General features: G+C 37.2%; 1 pseudogene; it reads left to right on the top strand.

Annotated features, from left to right (window-relative positions):
• The first annotated feature begins 1892 nt into the window (after positions 1-1892).
• On the top strand, positions 1893-17384 carry LOC122148767 (annotated as a pseudogene).
• Positions 17385-17611: the final 227 nt, after the last annotated feature.

Raw genomic sequence — 17611 nt, forward strand, 5'->3', positions numbered from 1 at the left:
TATATGTTATATAATATATATATATATATATAAAGTTTCTGAGGTTAATATTTCTCGTTTAGGTTTAGTTTAAGTACTAAAATAACTAAAACAAAATAAATAAATATACAAATGATAATATAAATTTAAAATAATAAAAAACACAAAAACACCACAAAAATGCTAAAATTTTAAAGGGGTGGTTGATTGCGATTTCACTTTTTTAACGTTAGTTAGTGTGTATTGTTGCTGTTTGAGCATAAACAATATCTGCAAAGTAATGACACTGAAAGTTCAATGCAAACAGATTTAAAATCTTTTACAATTCTGTCAGTTTAATGCCTACAAAAATGGCTTGTAGGGACTACAACGAGTTACGAGTTACTTCCTGGGTTTGTGACATCACAAACCCTGATAAAACCCCGCCCCCGGGAAACACGCTTTAGGACAAGTTGCGCTGCTTTAGAGACCAGAGGTGGTTGCCATGCTGTTAAATCTGTGTTCAAAAGCAGCGGTTCTTAATACTGTTCTTCCTAACGCGTCGCCTGGATTCACCTGCTCTAAAGCAGCATTCTCTCTCATCTCTCTCTCTCAGCCCTCTCTCTCTCTCTCTCTCTCTCTCTCTCTCTCTCTCTCTATCATTCAGCTCATCAGCTCGTCAGCTCCATTAAACTGGTCCAATTTATGCACTTATGTGTATAGACAGACAGATATTTTTCACATAGCTATGAGAAGCGTTATACATGGATGCGCATGCGGTTGCCGAACTGTATTAAAGCTTTAATCAGGATACAACCGTATATTAAAAGCTAACAGAAGCAGTAGCATTTACAAATAACAGCGTATCTAAAAGAATGAGACAACAACACACAAAAAACGTATCATTAAGAGCCGTGCTTGCTCAGGTTCTTCACGATACTCTTCACCAGTATTCTCTGCGTCTCAATCAGGATCAAAATTGATAAGCAATAAAGACGACAGCATTGTTTACAATACAATCGGAGCACATGCCGCTGAGCTGAGGGTGGGACGTTTAGACACGTACTAGACACGAATCTAGCAAATCTCAACCAATCTCAACCCATCGTGTATTTATGAGGAGGGGCTTCATGAAACCAGGAAATGATCGGAGCGGCCGTGTTCATAGGAGAAGAGACAGTGCGGTGTAGAATAAAGGTAAATTATGGGAAAAAGAATGCATTTTTTTTTAAACGAAACATTAACATGTTAGCCTGCACCCCATAAACACAATAAAGCCTAGAAAAAAAATCAGTCAACCACCCCTTTAACAAAAATTAAAGTGAAAACAGGAAATCTAAAAATAAAATCGAATTCAAAATATGAACAAAAACTAACTTAGTATATCAGTGATACTAAAATAACACTTATTCCAATGTGTGTTACAATACAGAAGAAAAGATTGGTCACTAATTCTGTTTCATTGCAACTTTAAGAGGGGTTTTGTTTGGTCATTCTGCTGGACTAGTTGGCAGACAAGTTAACCCAGCCGAGCACCATCTTGGCTAGACTGAGAGACCCGCAATCCTTCTTAGGCTGGTTCAGTCTGTTTTTCCTGGAGGGAGGTTGTTTGTGCGGGCTGAGCTGGCATGCATGTATTTTTTATTTTATTCATGTCAGGTATGTTTTAACACTGGGTCGTGCATGCATCAGGATTCCTAACCCAACACGCCTCTTTGCCCAGCATCCACCAGAAAATTGCTTCTAAGTCTTTCGCCTAAAGAGAAATAAAGTACTTATTGTCAAAAGGATAAAGATGCATGACATTTGGCAGATGTTCCAAAGAGAAAATTAAAGCCTTTTTTACGTTATGCAAGATACTTGACTGCCAAAATGAATACGGTCTTGACCAAGTGAGTGAATAAACCTTCCGGCCACACGAGAAACATAAAGGCGAGGTGTCATTTCACAAGTGTTGCCAAAGGCAGAGTGGGTGTTTTACAAGTTATGTTGCTTTTCAATTGCAGAAATAATGGAAGATTCCCATTTCAACTCATCATACTTTTGGTCTCCCGTACCAACAGTACAAGGACAGGTAGACACCTTATTATTGGACTCTCTTGTACAGTAAATCCTCGTGTCTTTAACAGACACGCCATGCTTTTAGAACACACAATCTAGTAAACCAAAAAAAATAAAAAATGAAACATGCATACCAGTCCGGGATGGCTAACACCAGCCTCGCACTGATCCATGTCAAAGTAACACACTGGAAGCCCTGCAAAAGCATCCAGAAAAAGTAACCCCTCGCTGCTCTCTCCTTCTTCCCCTTCATCCTTCATCTGCATTTATCTCTCAATCCATCCTCCTTTTTCTCTTCCTCCTTCCCTTCTTTCCCTTGTTTGTTGTTTTTTTTTCTCCCTTGTTTTTCTCCATTCATTCCCTCTTGCGAGTTTAGATTGAGAACGCCATGTTTCTGAATAAGATGAAAGAGCAGCTGGGGCCCTTTTCCTCACTCATCCGCGGCGCATTACCCTACGGCGGTGCTGACGGTGCCGGGCTCGGTCGCCATGGACACAGGAACCATCGGGAGGTTGCCGAAGCAGGAAGGTGGAGGAGGAGCAGGTGGGACATCAGGGGCACAAATAGCTGGATTGGGATCACACCTGCACCCACCTCACACATCCCAAAACATCACGGTGTTGCCCGTCCCGTCTACGGGCATCATGACGGCAGGTGGGTGTTCAAAGTTTTGAAAAATCTATGGCATATATGAAGAGTTCAAATGCAAAAGCCTCTAAAAGCCATCTGGGTCAAAAATGAGATAACGTACTGAGTGAATGCTCTCCATACATAGTACATGTTCATCAAGTACTTTTCACTTCAAATGCGCTAAATCCCAGCCTCAACCCATTCAGAAGTACCACTACTTACATAAGGGCCTTTCGCACCACAGGAACCTTTTCATAGAACCAGAAACTCATTGTGGAACTACCCCTTTTGGGTTGTTTTCGCACTGCAGGAACTGGGTGCGATTTTAGTACTGGACTGCACTGCCTTTTTCGAGAACCAAATTAGCTCTTACCTCCAGAGAAGGGTCTAACCAGCACAACTGGTACTACCCGTGACGTAAGTAGACATTCATTGGCCAAACATGTTTGAAAACGCCCTCACCCGCCATGATTTAAAACGCTATGTAACATACTGTAAACATTGTGTAAACTTATTTCACAAGTATGACAAACAGCGATAAATATACGGACACTGAAGTGCAGGTACTTGTAGCAAATGTAGCACTGCCAGTTGTCGTTGGAGATTCTTAGTCCTCCTTTCCGTTCTTTCAATTGCTTTACGTATACGTCGACATTCCATGTCCATTATTGTGAAACTCATGAGACACAACAAAAACACAGCTCCGATCAAAGCGTCCTCCATCCTCCTGTTCTTCTTTGTTAACGAATGTTGTTGAACGCCGCACACAAATGACATCGCTGTCGACCGGCTTACGCCACTTACTAGTACACACTGTCGGTGCGAATGCAACCCTTTTAATGGTACTGGGAAACAGTTCATGCAAAATCGTCCCAGTACTTTAGTACTGTACATTTAGTTGTGGAACTAAAGTTGTGCGAAAGGTCCTATAGAAACCTATGCATAGTAGCCAGAAAGAAATGATCATTTTAAAGAAAAACAAAAATGTACTTAGAGGCTTTTGCATCTCTGAACTCTTCTTATATATATATATCGACATATAATATATATATATATATATCTATATATATATACACACATATCAGTAGGGGATATGGCGGTATCAAATTTTCATGTTGCGATTAATTGCTAATGCTTTTATCACGGTATACTGTATTATCATGATATTGAAATTTAGTTAAAAAAAAGTGGTCATAATACAGTAAAACAGGTTTAATAACTTTTTTCTTATAACAAAAATAACAGAATATTTCAATACAATAAAGCAATACAGAAAAATATATAAAGTTAAACGTTTTACACAGATTAAAGTGCAAAAGAACTATAAAGACCAATAGGGATCACTTTAAAATAAGACCTCATTAATTAGTTAACCATTAACATTCACAATGAGCAATAGCTACATTTGCTACAGAAGTTTTAGTTCATGTTAGCTCATTAAATAACACAGTTGCAACTTTAGATTTTAACGACTTGTTATTAAATATTGGAATACCTAAGATGAATGAAAGTTCAAAAGAATTTTTCATTGGAAGTTTGTGTTAACTAATGAATTAACTAATGTTAAATAAATGAAGGCCCTAATGTAAAGGCTGTGAATGAACAATAAAAAATTCAAAACTTTTTTTAAAAATATCTAGGGCATGTTGTAGGCCAGATTAAAATGTAAAAAAAAAAGTTTGAAAATGAATAGCCTATTAAGTCAAAATATTTAAGTATTTGGTGCTGTGATGAACACCATAGCAAATACACATATCCTGAATGGCTATTTAAATACCCTTTTAGAAAGTAGGGCAGGTGCTATATTTATGGGGTTTCCAGGGTAACAGCTGCATTTTCTGTTGTTTAGCGCCATCTGCTGTCAGAGAGTGAATGTGCTTTCATTCAGCGCGTCTCTCATGTGCTTCTCATGCGTGCTTGTTTACATCAGAGTGCACACATCTTTCAAGCAGCATACAGCAGTGTTGTGCATTTTGACCAGTTGATGAGAAAAGTATTCTTAAAATGCATCCCAAATTCTGAATAATTTGTAATGTATAATTATTCATGGTATTAAGAAGTGCCCACAATAACAATATCATGCATATTCATTGCCGTGATATATCGCATTACTGAATATCGGCACATGCCTAATATACACACACACATCAAATGAAATCAAATGTTAATGTAATGAGGTTATCAGAGTTGGTCAAACTGATGTGTTTGTCCTCTGGCTCTCAGCGGGGTTAGTGATCACGACTCCTCAGGGGGCGCTGGTCACTCCTTCTGCCTCCTCTCCGTCTTTTGTTTCTGGAACCGCACCACAAACAACCATGATTGTGTCCGCTTTGCACCCAACAAACACAGGTAAAGATTTTCACTCTGTCTACACACAGGTACAAGACCATTCAAGAGTTTGTAAGATAAGGTTTTTTGAACGAAGTCTCTTCTGCTCACCAATTCTGCATTTATTTGATCAAAAATACAGTAAAAAGAGTAACATTGATTTTTATATGTTACATTTTGTTTTGTTTGTGGACATATTCTAAAATGTAATTTATTCCTGTGATCAAAGCTGAATTTTCAGCATCATTAATCCAGTCTTCAGTGTCACATGATCTTCAGAAATCATTCTAATTTACTGATTTGATTTTCTGGTAATGTTTTTTTTTTTTCAATGTTGAATGATTTGCTGCTCAAGAAATATTTATTATTATTCAATGTTGAAACAGTTATGCTGCTTAATTTATTTTTTATTTTTTTAGTAGAGCATTTGTTTGACATAGAAATCTTTTGTAAGGTTATAAAATGTCTTAACTGTGCTTCTGATCAATTTAATGTGTCCTTGCTGAATCCAAAAGTGTAACATCCCACTACCAGCCAAAAACATGCTTTGTTACATTTTGTTCATTCAAGTTTTCTGCACACAATTACTTATTTAATTTCTAAAATCGATGTTTCCTGCTATTATGCAAAAAATCAGTAGCTCACCATTTTTCACACAGTAAATATTAACCGTTATGTTAGCATTTCATAGTCACAAATGATTCATGATGGGTGTGTTCTTATAATCGTTCTTAATCATTGTGCTTGATTGAGCATTTCCTTCTTATTTAATAACAGATAATATGCCACACATTCCATGATACTGATTAAATCTAATTGTTTTCATGTCACTTTTACTGTTTTAAGCACCAGACGCCACACACATATGTTTGCTTACTCAGTCAGTCTGACAGCCAAATGAGCTGTAGGAAGTGAAAGTGAGAGTGACTGTGGGAGGTAGTGAGAAGGGATGGATGATGGATGAATAGAGAGAGGGACAGCGAGCTCTATATGTTGAGTATGTTCTGCTCTTTTCTGTCAGAGGCTGTCCCGGCCCCCTTCCCTCTATCTCCACAGCCACTGTAAGTATAATAGCACGTGTACATCTCTACCAGAAACCTGCAGTCAATCACACTCACATCACTAAAGTGAAATAACACTTTATGCAGTTGCACAGATTAGAGCAAATTTGGTGGCTGTTGACTTGAAAGAGCAGTAACACAACCTGCCAGCCACCACTTTTGCTTTGATTAGATTTTGGATATTTTTATAAATACAAATATCAAACCAGACATTATTTCATGTTATAGACACATTTGACTTCACAGTTTGGGTCAGACATATAAGATTATTGGTTTGGGAGCCACAATGGTTTGCCCAGATAGACCTATAAAAAAAGGTGCTGTAGTTTGTATTTATGTATTTAATCATTTATTGACTGTACAGAAGCATAAAAATACCTTAATATGTTATGTTATGTAGTATTTTTTATGTGTATATTTATGTATGTTTTCAAGATCACATACTATTTTCATAGAAAATTAATATGCATATATTTAAGAATACCTGTTAAAAAATGACTGGTATTTGTTTGGTCTGTGTGATTTGGCCCACTGCCAACTTAACTAATAGTATTTCCACATCCCGGGTTGCCAGTTGACTGAAAACACAGCGTATTGCATCCATGGAAGCCAGCAAATGGCGTGGATCATAAATCACAGATTCCGATCTAAAAAACCTTGGCATTCATCTAAAAATTCTCTTTGATCTAGCAGAGGCATGTTAAAACATGACAGATGATGAACACTATTAACAGCAGTTATATGATGCAATCAAACTTTGTAGCAAAATGTGGTAGTTCTGTATGTTGTATTCTGGGGTTAGCATCATCTGAGGTCCTCTGAGGGGTTGGCTTCATCTCTTCTCAGGTGTTCTGGATCCAGACTGGAGCTTGTGTAAATCCTAGTTAGCACGGGATGTAAATCCCGTGGCAAAGCAGAGAAACAAATAGAGACATAATTAGCGTAGCTGCTGTTCCAACCACGTTAAATTAATTAGTTTAACCCAAGCTAAAGAATAATAATGCGCATTTGATCAGATATAACTGCAGTCCAAAATTCTGAGATGCATTATTTTGATGCTTTGCCAAAGAGGTGGTGGTTTTTAATCTAGATTTAAACAGAGAAAGTGTGTCTGAACCCCGAACATTATCAGGAAGGCTATTCCCGAGTTTGGGAACCAAATGTGAAAAAGTTCTACCTCCTTTAGTGGACTTTGCTATCCTAGGTACTACCAAAAGTCCAGAGTTTTGTGACCTTAGGGAGCGTGATGGGTTGTAGCGTGGGTAGAAGACTAGTTAGGTAACGCAGGAGCTAAACCATTAGGGCCTTATAGGTGTGTAAAAATATTTTGGTAACTGATACAGAACTTAATAGGTAGCCAGTGCAGAGACTGTAGTGTGTCATTCCTGTTGTGTGTCGTCAATCTGGCAACCCGCGTGAGTCTGAGGAGGAAAGGGCGGTATAACCGAATTTGGGCTGCAATGCCCATTTCAACCACTAGTGGTCAATACATACAGCACCTTTAAAACTGGGACATTACAACGTTACTAATACATGATTAAAAGGGGGTCTTAGTGCAACGTTTTAGGTTCATTTAATTGAAATTCATAGGAAATGTTTACTAAATAATCGAGTTAATCATATCAGTGGTGAAGGATTTAATGTCAGACCTTTGAATTTCAGAGATTTCTTTGAAAATAACAGTAATGACCTTCACTGTCACAAGTTTAAAACTCACAAAAACACAAGCCTTTATCCTTAGTGCAGAATTGCTGGAAGAAATTATACAGATTATGTTTTATAATCTTTTTTTTTTTTCTTTCCCCCACTGACATGAACAGACAAGAAAGAGGATGGCAGTATTCCACCGCTGTAGTCATGACGCCACTTCCCTCATCAAAGCGAGGCAGAAAGAAGAAGTCAGGGGGGGGATGAAAAATGCCGAGGGCAGGTCCCGTTTCAGCCCACGCACATTGCCACAGGAAGTGATGCGCTGATTCTTGCAGCACCTGGCCACTGGGGGACAGGTGAGACATCATAATTTTACCTTCATGTACATAAGTTATTGTTTATATAACACCGCCCTGCATCAGATTTGCTAAATGAAGTCCAGTACTTGCTTCTTAAAAGGGTCATATGATGGTGATAAAAAGAACATTATTTTATGTATTTGGTGTAATGAAATGTTTATGCGGTTTAAGGTTTAAAAAAACACATTTTTTTACACATACTGTACATTTACTGTTTCTCCTCTATGCCCCGCCTTTCTGGAAACGCGTCATTTTTTACAAAGCTCATTGATCTGAAAAGTAAGGTGTGCTCTGATTGGCCAGCTATCCAGTTTTTCGTGATGTTACGTCTCTTGTCATGCTGTGATGTGTGTCCCTGTTAGAACACCGATGCTACAAGACGATAACAATAAATAAATGAGGCATTTGTTGCATCCAGATAAGGGGGACATAATTACGGATTATAATGACTTATACCTTTGTTTTTACCTGTTGCGTTGCATCGCGCCGCCGCTAAAACCCACATAGAGATTGGGAAACCACGTCTGCATTTGTGATCGGAGAAACACCCACAAACAAGCAAGCTCTACTCTACTCACCAGCGGTTCTCAGGTCCAGTCCTCGCTCCCCCCAGCTCTACATATTTTGCATATCTCTCTTGTTAACACACCTGATTCAGATAATCAGCTCATTAGAAGTGAGCTCCGTGCATGAACTGTGTTCCGATTGACATGGTCTCTACACAGTGTTCATTGCTCCCTACTCCCTGAGCAGGGGAAATCTGTTGAAGTTTACCTCACTTCGGAACATTCATTCACGGATTTTCAGCTTCGCAACCTCTTCACACACGGACAACTGTGACATCATATACCTCGTTGGGGGTTTGTTTTTATAAAAAAACATATCTCTTTGGGTTAGAGACTTTAGTCTTTGCAACTTTACAGATCTTCTTTATGCACCACTTATAACGCTCCAAAGGAAAACTTGAAATCGCATCATATGACCCCTTTAATAATTTTGGGGTGCTGATTCCAAAATCAGTGCCTGTTTTGCATGAGCACGTCACATTTTTTTCTCAAAATATGATGCATTTCGTAGCATTTCAGCAATTGGCAACCATTTGTAAGGTGAAGAAGTCTTGTATTATCCATTAAGCAGCAGAAAAACTGCCACACAGACATGATTTCCATCTTCCTCTGAGCCAGATTACTTTTTTATGAAAGTCAGCCCCATTTTCACATGTATGAATAATTCTGAAGACATTATTTTTATTGGCTAAACCCTGTTTTCAAGGTTAGAATTATGGCCAGTGACCAGAAGAAAATGAAAACATGAACCCAGATTTTTCTGTGGGTGTTTTTACTACATCCAAACCGCAGATATTCATAACTCAATGCTAAGGATTTTTTCTAATGGCCCGTCGGGCCAGTGCTTAGAATTTTACTTTCCCCTGCCAACATTTTCACTGGCCCGGCCACAAAAAATAAAATAGTAGTAGTTTTTGTTGTTTTTTGACACGTTATCTTGTATTCGTATTAAATATAAGCGTATATGATATCAACATTTTAAATACCAGTTCAATTTTACAATTCTCGATTCCTATTTCAATACCACAGCAAAAACTACTAGCCTAACAAATATAAAGTTCAAACACTATTAGAGATAAGCAAACATTCTGTAAATAAGAACAGATGCATATGCAACAAATCACAAGCAATAGCACTAATAAATAAACAGAACAAATAAATAATAATGTTTTAATTTTTTTTTTTTCAAAGACCAGCAGTTGGTAAAATTATGGTGCGGTAAAGTAGAGTCAGTGCATGGATCAAACATAATGATACACATTCGATTTCTTTCTCAACTCTTCACGTAAAGACATAATTCAACTGAATGTAGTTGTCTTTTGTGTTGTCTTGTGCTTGAAATTGCTGTTTAAAAATTGCTTGATTGTTTACATTGGCAAGACTTTTACACACATGCAAATGATAAATCGTTGTGACGACACAACAGTGGCACAGTCGCCCCAGTGAAAAACCCATCAACTGTCCCAAACGTCTTTCACGCTGGTGCCGAGCCATCGGACAGTCCTAATTGTCAAGCCCTGATATTACACGATTTTGTGGGGGAAAAAAAAATTCAAAAGATTATTTATTCATAAAACTTATGTGTGATGTAAATGGTCAGTTGACCATATAAATGGAGTATTTGTGCATATTTTTCCACTCTTTTGCAGATTGTACGTGAAATTAATGATACATACATAATCAGTCCAAAAACAGTACATTTTAAATATGGATATTTTTCTTAAAAAAACGCATCGATTTGCTACAGGAGGACTTTGTTCACCCCCCGGAGCTGTGTGAAGACACTTTTTTATTATGGATGGGCACTTTTTATTTCACTTCTTTTGGACGGATGCACTGCAGCACCTGCTGGGTGCCATTAAACAGCTTGGAAGATCAAAGTCAATTTTTAATATAACTCCGACTAGATTTGTCTTTTTTATTATACACCTAAGATTCCTTGGTTGGTGGGGGGGGTAATTTATGGGAAGATTTTCATTTTTGGGTGAACTAACCCTTCAAGTTGTCCACTGATGCATAAGTAAAAATTTACCTGTTTTTTTTTTCTCTTTCAGCATAACACAAGTGACCCATACGACCTTTCCAATGATGAGGATGATCATCAAGGCAAAGATGGGAACAAGTCCTACAGGTGCCAATTATTGCTTAAGGACTCTTAATTTAAACAGAATTATAGAAATAATTAGTTATTTTCTTTCATATTTGCTATTTTCTTAAGTTTTGTTGGTCATTTAGTGGTTTTAATTTAACACTTGATCATGAGATTTTTAGTGTGTATTAAGCACTGAAAAAAACACACTGACACTATTTGAACGGGTATTAGTGCTTTTATTTGAACTTTAAAGTCATGACATTTCTGCCACCTTACAAAAATATCACTTTATTTTCCCTCAGCTTGATAAATGTGATACAAATGGAATTCATGAGCTACATTGTGATACATTTTTCAGTATAAGTTCTCAAAAGGCCATTTTAGTGTTTTTAAGATGATAATTTTGGGCATCTTTCAAATGCACATGCTGATTTTTCTCTGTAGGTGCCGGATGTGTGCGGTGACGTTCTTCAACAAATCAGACATGCAGATTCATGACAGGTAAGTCACGGAGGCGAAGCCACACAAGTGTCCTCACTGCTCCAAATCACTTCGCCAACTCCAGCTATCTGGCGCAGCACATCCGCATCCACAGCGGCGCCAAACCCTACACCTGCTCCTACTGCCAGAAAACCCTTCAGACAGCTCAGCCACCTACAGCAGCATACACGGTACATATGTGTGTGTGAGACTTACTGAAGGATGCACTACTACACCTGCTAGAGGAAGAAGCCAGATCTTGCCAGGGATTTGTGTAGTTGGCCTAGTTGTGCTTTCGGTTAGAATAAGCATGTTTATCTTTCATTTTTTCCATTCTCTCTTTCTCTTGATACCTCCCTGTTTTTCCCACCCTGATGCGGGGACATTTGAGCTTATAAACTGGACAATATATTCCCTGCTGATAGATCCAGGTGTATTTTTTTTCTCATGCTAATCTCATCACTGATCTTTATGTCTTATTTCACTCCACAATGTCTAACTTTCTTTTGTTCCATTTAATTCTTTTGGTGCCTTTTAGGTCTGTCAATGTCAAAAATATTGTTTTTCCAATTACTCAATCAATCTACATTTTATTCTTAAAATCCCAAAATCAGTCTTTTACTCTATGCATGTGCTTAGCGTGTGCAGCTGTGTTGATTTTGAATAGATAGTATTGTTTCTTTTAAAATATTGTTACTTTTCTACATGAAATCTTTTGATTTATCCATATTAATATGTTTTATAGACACATGCAAAGCTTTTCTATACTCTTTTATGGGCGTTTTTAGGTAGTTATAATAACAGTCTTACACAATAAAATTTAATTTTATTTAAGTTGATATGCATAAATAGCAATTGAAGTGCAGAATGTATATAAATTATTTTTTAAATTCCTAGATCATATTAATTTTATATATATTATATTTTTGGTGGTTGTTGTTATGAAAATAATAATATTATGTGATTTTGTTTCACTGTAATGATAAATATATCACAATATAGCCTAGTTATTTTTCCTTTAAATAAGGTCTTTATGATATCAATTTGATACCATAGAAATGTAATAATTTTTGTCTGTCAATATCACACAAAAAAAAAATACTAGCTTTAATAAGAAACTAATTACAGACAACAGGACAAAAAAATACAGTAGAACAAATAAATAAGAAATGCTACATACATCAAATGTATAAAAAACACTGCATATTCTTATCTGTGTAAATTAAATATATATTTCTTCTTATTGAAGTTACAAAAATGATTTAGTCAAGTGCAGTGAGAGATCTTCTTGTTTGATTAACATGAATGGCAGACAGCAGAAATATTAGACTGCTGTCACTTTAAGAGCTGCCCGGATCCAATATACTGTTACACATGTTTTCTTTCTCAGCTGTTTGCTTTCACTTAAGAACTGAATTACTGTGTTTATGAGGATGCTTGCAAAGATGGGCATTTTCACACATACAAGTGTGTATTTAACCGTTTGAGGCCTATAATTAACCGTATACACGTGCACGCGCCTCCATGACAGCGCTCAGAAACAGTCTCTCAGACAGCACGTCCATACATCGAAATGAGTTCTCTTTCGTTGCTGATTGAGTTTCAATGGCTTAAAATCACTTGTTTTTAAACCGCAGGGCTTAAAAACATGTGCAAACAATAAGTTTTCGTGACCACGTAGCAAAGCCACATCACATGAGCGTGTAACTGCGATAAAGATGATAGTCTAAAATCTCTACCGTTTGACAAATTTCTACTGGTATAGGCCCAACCCTATATCATATATATTATATAAAACATAAAAACTATATATGCATGTTTTTGTGTGTGTTTATATACATCTATATTGTTGTGGTCGAACGTTTACATAGATAGACCATGCAGAGTCTGACAAATTCATACAAAACGCATGTTGTTTTTTAATTAGTACTGTCCTGAATAAGATATTTTACTTAAAAGATATATAGTCCACAAGACAAAATAATAGCTGAATTTATGAAAATTGTACATTTGTGTCAATACCCCCCCACCTATTTCTTGTTTAGCTACTTGACATCATGTAATGTAATATTCTGTTATTGCGAAGTATGTTCTTGTTTAGCTACTTGACATCAATGCGAAGTGTGTGGTAATATTTTTTGTATAAACTAACAGTAACCGTATTTACAGAAAATACACTTTATTTAATGGAAGCCTAGCAGGCTGAAAGGCTTAAAAGCATGTCTTTTTGTCTCCATTTACTTCTGTATTATCTGTGTTTCTTCTCTGCATTATCTGGTTTGTGGCATGTCCTCTTCCTCTGCTTTCCATGTCATTTTTATGCTTTTGGACAAGAATGAGTCTTTAATTTAATTCTGTCTCACTCTGTTTATCTTCATCATGTCTGGTTTAAAGGCTCTGGGATAGTTTGATATAACCTGATAGTTAGGGAGGGGAAAGGAAGCCGGTGAGAGAGAGAATGAGAGAGAGAGGATAAGATGAAGTGGCTTATGTTTTTGTGTGCTGTTTCGTAACTCAGACACCACAATGAGCACCGTCACATTGTTAAAAGCATGAAACATATGACATGTTTTCTGATACAATCATGATTTGATCCAAGGTAGGACTCGTTTAATGATTCATTGTTAAATCTCTCTCTGTTTTTTTTCTCTCTTTTCATCCCCTTCCCTTCATCCCTTGTTAGAAACCACACAGAGGGCAAACCGCACAAGTGTCCTCACTGCTCCAAATCCTTCGCCAACTCCAGCTACCTGTCCCAGCACATCCGCATCCACAACGGCGCCAAACCCTACACCTGCTCCTACTGCCAGAAAACCTTCAGGCAGCTCAGTCACTTACCAGCAGCATAACAGGTAACAGACAGGGCCAGACAGAATCAGTAATGAAGCATATACAGCAGCAGTCCTGCTCTTCTCCTTGCACCCTTTTCCCTCTTTGCTTCATCTTCCTTCTTTCATCATCTTTCATGCTATATTGGGAGGGATGTGGTAGGCTTCCTGGAAACATATTTTTAGAGCCCTGCAGAATGTATTCCAATCATGTTGATTTTGATGAAATTTAGATCAAGCATTCTAATGAGAAAAACTTCTGTTTTGTTTTGAAGGATTCATACTGGCGATCGGGTTCCCATACAAGTGTTCCCATCCCGGCTGTGAGAAGGCTTTTACCCGCAACTATGCCCAACCTCCAGGTAACCATCTTCAGCTGATTTCACACATTTCAGCGCTTTCTACAGAAAGTGATTGAAACTCTGTGGTTCATGAGGAAAATTGCATCCGAGTTTGTTTTTTGTAAAATACTGTAACAAAATGTTTTTTTTATATGACCTTTGGTTTCATTGCAGACTGAACACTGTACTAAAATACACAATTACTATTCAAGATGGCCAAATGCAAATGCAAGTCCAGTTCCAATTCAGTCTGGAAATGAATGATCTTTTGGTTAATTTTAGTGAATCAAAAAACTTTAGAATTTTTTTAACTGATTTACTGAACTGTACATTAAATATCATGTGGCTTGTGAGACTTAAATTAGTGTAGTAGCTAGATGTTCATATGATATTTTGTCTAAATAAATTGTTTCATTCAATTATTATATTTAGTATTTTTATTTAATATATGCACTATTCAAAAATTTGGGGTCGGTAAGATGTGTTAATGTTTTTGAAAGAAGTCTCTTATGCTCACCAAGGCTGCATTTATATGATCAAAAAACAGTCAAAACTAATATTGCGAAATATTACTAAAATTTAAAATGTTCTGTTTTAATGTATTGTATGTAATATATTGCATGTCATTTATTTCTGTGATGCAATCCTTAATTTTCAGCATCATTACTCCAGTCTTCAGTGTCACATGATCCTTCAGAAATCATTCTAATATGCTGATTTGTTGAAAACAGTCGTGCTGTTTATATTTTTGTGGAAACTGTGATATATTTTTCAAGATTCTTAGATGAATAGAAAGTTCAAAAGAACAGCATTTATTTAAAATAGAAATATTTTGTAACATTTTAAATGTATTTGCTGTCACTTTTGGTCAATTTAATGCATCCTTGTTGAATAAAAGTATTATTTTCTTTCAAAACTTCTGAAAAGAAGCTGAAAAGAAAAAAGACCCCAAACTTTTGAACAGTTGTGACCAAATATTAGACTGCATTTATGCCATTAAAAAGTCTGTAAACATACATTTTGCAAAAATGTAAAATGTGAAATTATCTTATAATTTGGCCACAAATTATGTAATTGCATTACAGTCCTTATGATGCCCATCCAAAACTGACACTTTGTTGTACTGTAATTGCATAAATCATAGCCAAATAAACTTTTTTTTATGTTATTTCTAAGTGTTATTTATTAATTCAGACCAGTATACATATTTTACAAATATGTAGCTGTAACTGTCTCCATAAATCTGCTTGTGAATTTCATGTTAACATTAACATCAGAGCCGCCCTCATGACATTTATTTGTTTTTTGTTTTTCAGTCTCATCGAAGACAGCACAACAAGGACAAGCCATACAAATGTCACAATTGTAACCGCGGCTACACAGATGCGCCCAGCTTGGAGGTTCACTTGTCGACACATACGGTGAAACACGCCAAACTCTTCTCCTGTGGCCTCTGCAACCGCGCCTACACATCTGTAAGATCCCACCCACGATACCTCAGTCCTGGATCCTCTGTCTTGTCATTGTTCTTATCCACCTAAAATTATAGATACAAGTTTATTTGTAGGGATGTAGCGATTTACTCCACTCACGATTAGATTCGATTCACGGTTTTGATTTCACGATTCGATTCACAATTTTTTTCTTTTTTACAAAATTATATTTAAGACAAATGATAAATTAACTGCGTCTTTTTATTTTTGCTTGGACAAAATGCTGCACATTTCTTAGTTAAACTAAGTATAAAACTATAATAATATACTAATAAGCACTTGCATATTATGCTCTTTTGTTAGTTTTGATTGCTTCTATTGTCCTCAATTTCTCAAAAAGTCGATTAGGATAAAAGCATCTGCTAAATAACAAAGTTTAAATGTAATGTAAATGTAAATAACAAAACTAAATTAAAATTTTAAAACAAGCCCCAAATCAAATAAATAACACACATAAAAGAAATCTCTTCAAAGAAGTCTCTGCTCTTTCCATTTTAAATTAGAGGCAACCACTGCATTTTAATCCTGATCCAAAGATGCTGCATACATACAACATGAGCAGTTTTTTTTTTAATCTTAATTATATTGTATAATTTCATAATTTGATGCAAAACCAGAATAGTTTGACTTCAGTTTTGTGAAACTATACAGAAAAAAATATCTGCATGAAACAGAAACAGCAGACGAGCTGAACGAGACGCAGATTCACTCTCTTGCCAGCAGGTGGAGCTTAAAGTGTTTCCTTAGTTTCTGCTGTAAACAAAGCAGCGCTGCACTTATGAACTTTATTATGCATTATACAGAGGCAAGATGAAAAGAAAAAATACAATCTAAACTTTTCTAAAGATAGTAAGTTTCCCTCAGACATACATTCATATAAACTCCTCCCCCTAATTGAATCGCGATTTGTTTAGCATCTCAACCGTTTTGAATCGATTTTCAACCGGATCGCGGTTAATCGTTAGATCCCTATTTATTTGTAATTTCATCAGAATTATCGCAGTCGATTTTGCTTAAAAAAAATCGAGGAGAAGTCGCCATTAAAATACGATTCATCGGGCAGCCCTACTTTTGACACATTTTTTCTGTTTTGTGTTACTTTTCTAGGAGACGTACCTGATGAAACACATGAGAAAACACAACCCAGACCCTCTGACGGTGGCAGCTGCTGTGGCTGCCCAGCAATCCCAGCAGGGCCACAATCCGGCTCAGCCCTCGGGCACGGGAAGCGGCAGGGGTCGCGGGCGAGGCAGGGGTGGCGGAGCTGCAGCGGCACAAGCGCAGAACCAGCCCAACCCCGCCCCGACCAACCAGTTACTCTGTTACAGAGGGAATACCCTGCCCTTTCGACCTGCATCAGTACAAGACCGTGTACCGGCTGGAGAGATCCAGTACAAACCGGTCACCGTGGCCGACCTGACGGCCCACAAAGACCTCTGCCTCACCGTCTGCCACCTCTGCCATCCAGGTGGAGCACATGAACTCGTAGAGGAACTTGAGGAGAATGAGAGCGAGGAGGTGGGGTGAGGAGAAATGGACCATGGAATTGGGAAGGAAATAAAACACTGCCTTGGGACAGAGGAGGATGTTCCAAATACAAACTGGCAGGAGGGGAGGGCAGGTTTGCAAAATTAAGAGAAAAGGAGAGATGAAGGGGGAGCGCATGAGTTGTCTTTCTTTAGACTTACTCTGCAGTGTCACAAAAAAGGCCTTAAACTGTCATAGTGGCCATTTTCAGTTAGCAGCTAATTGAAATGTACAATT

Source organism: Cyprinus carpio, chromosome A19 (assembly GCF_018340385.1).
Source record: "Cyprinus carpio isolate SPL01 chromosome A19, ASM1834038v1, whole genome shotgun sequence".
In the NCBI taxonomy this organism is placed as follows: domain Eukaryota; kingdom Metazoa; phylum Chordata; class Actinopteri; order Cypriniformes; family Cyprinidae; genus Cyprinus; species Cyprinus carpio.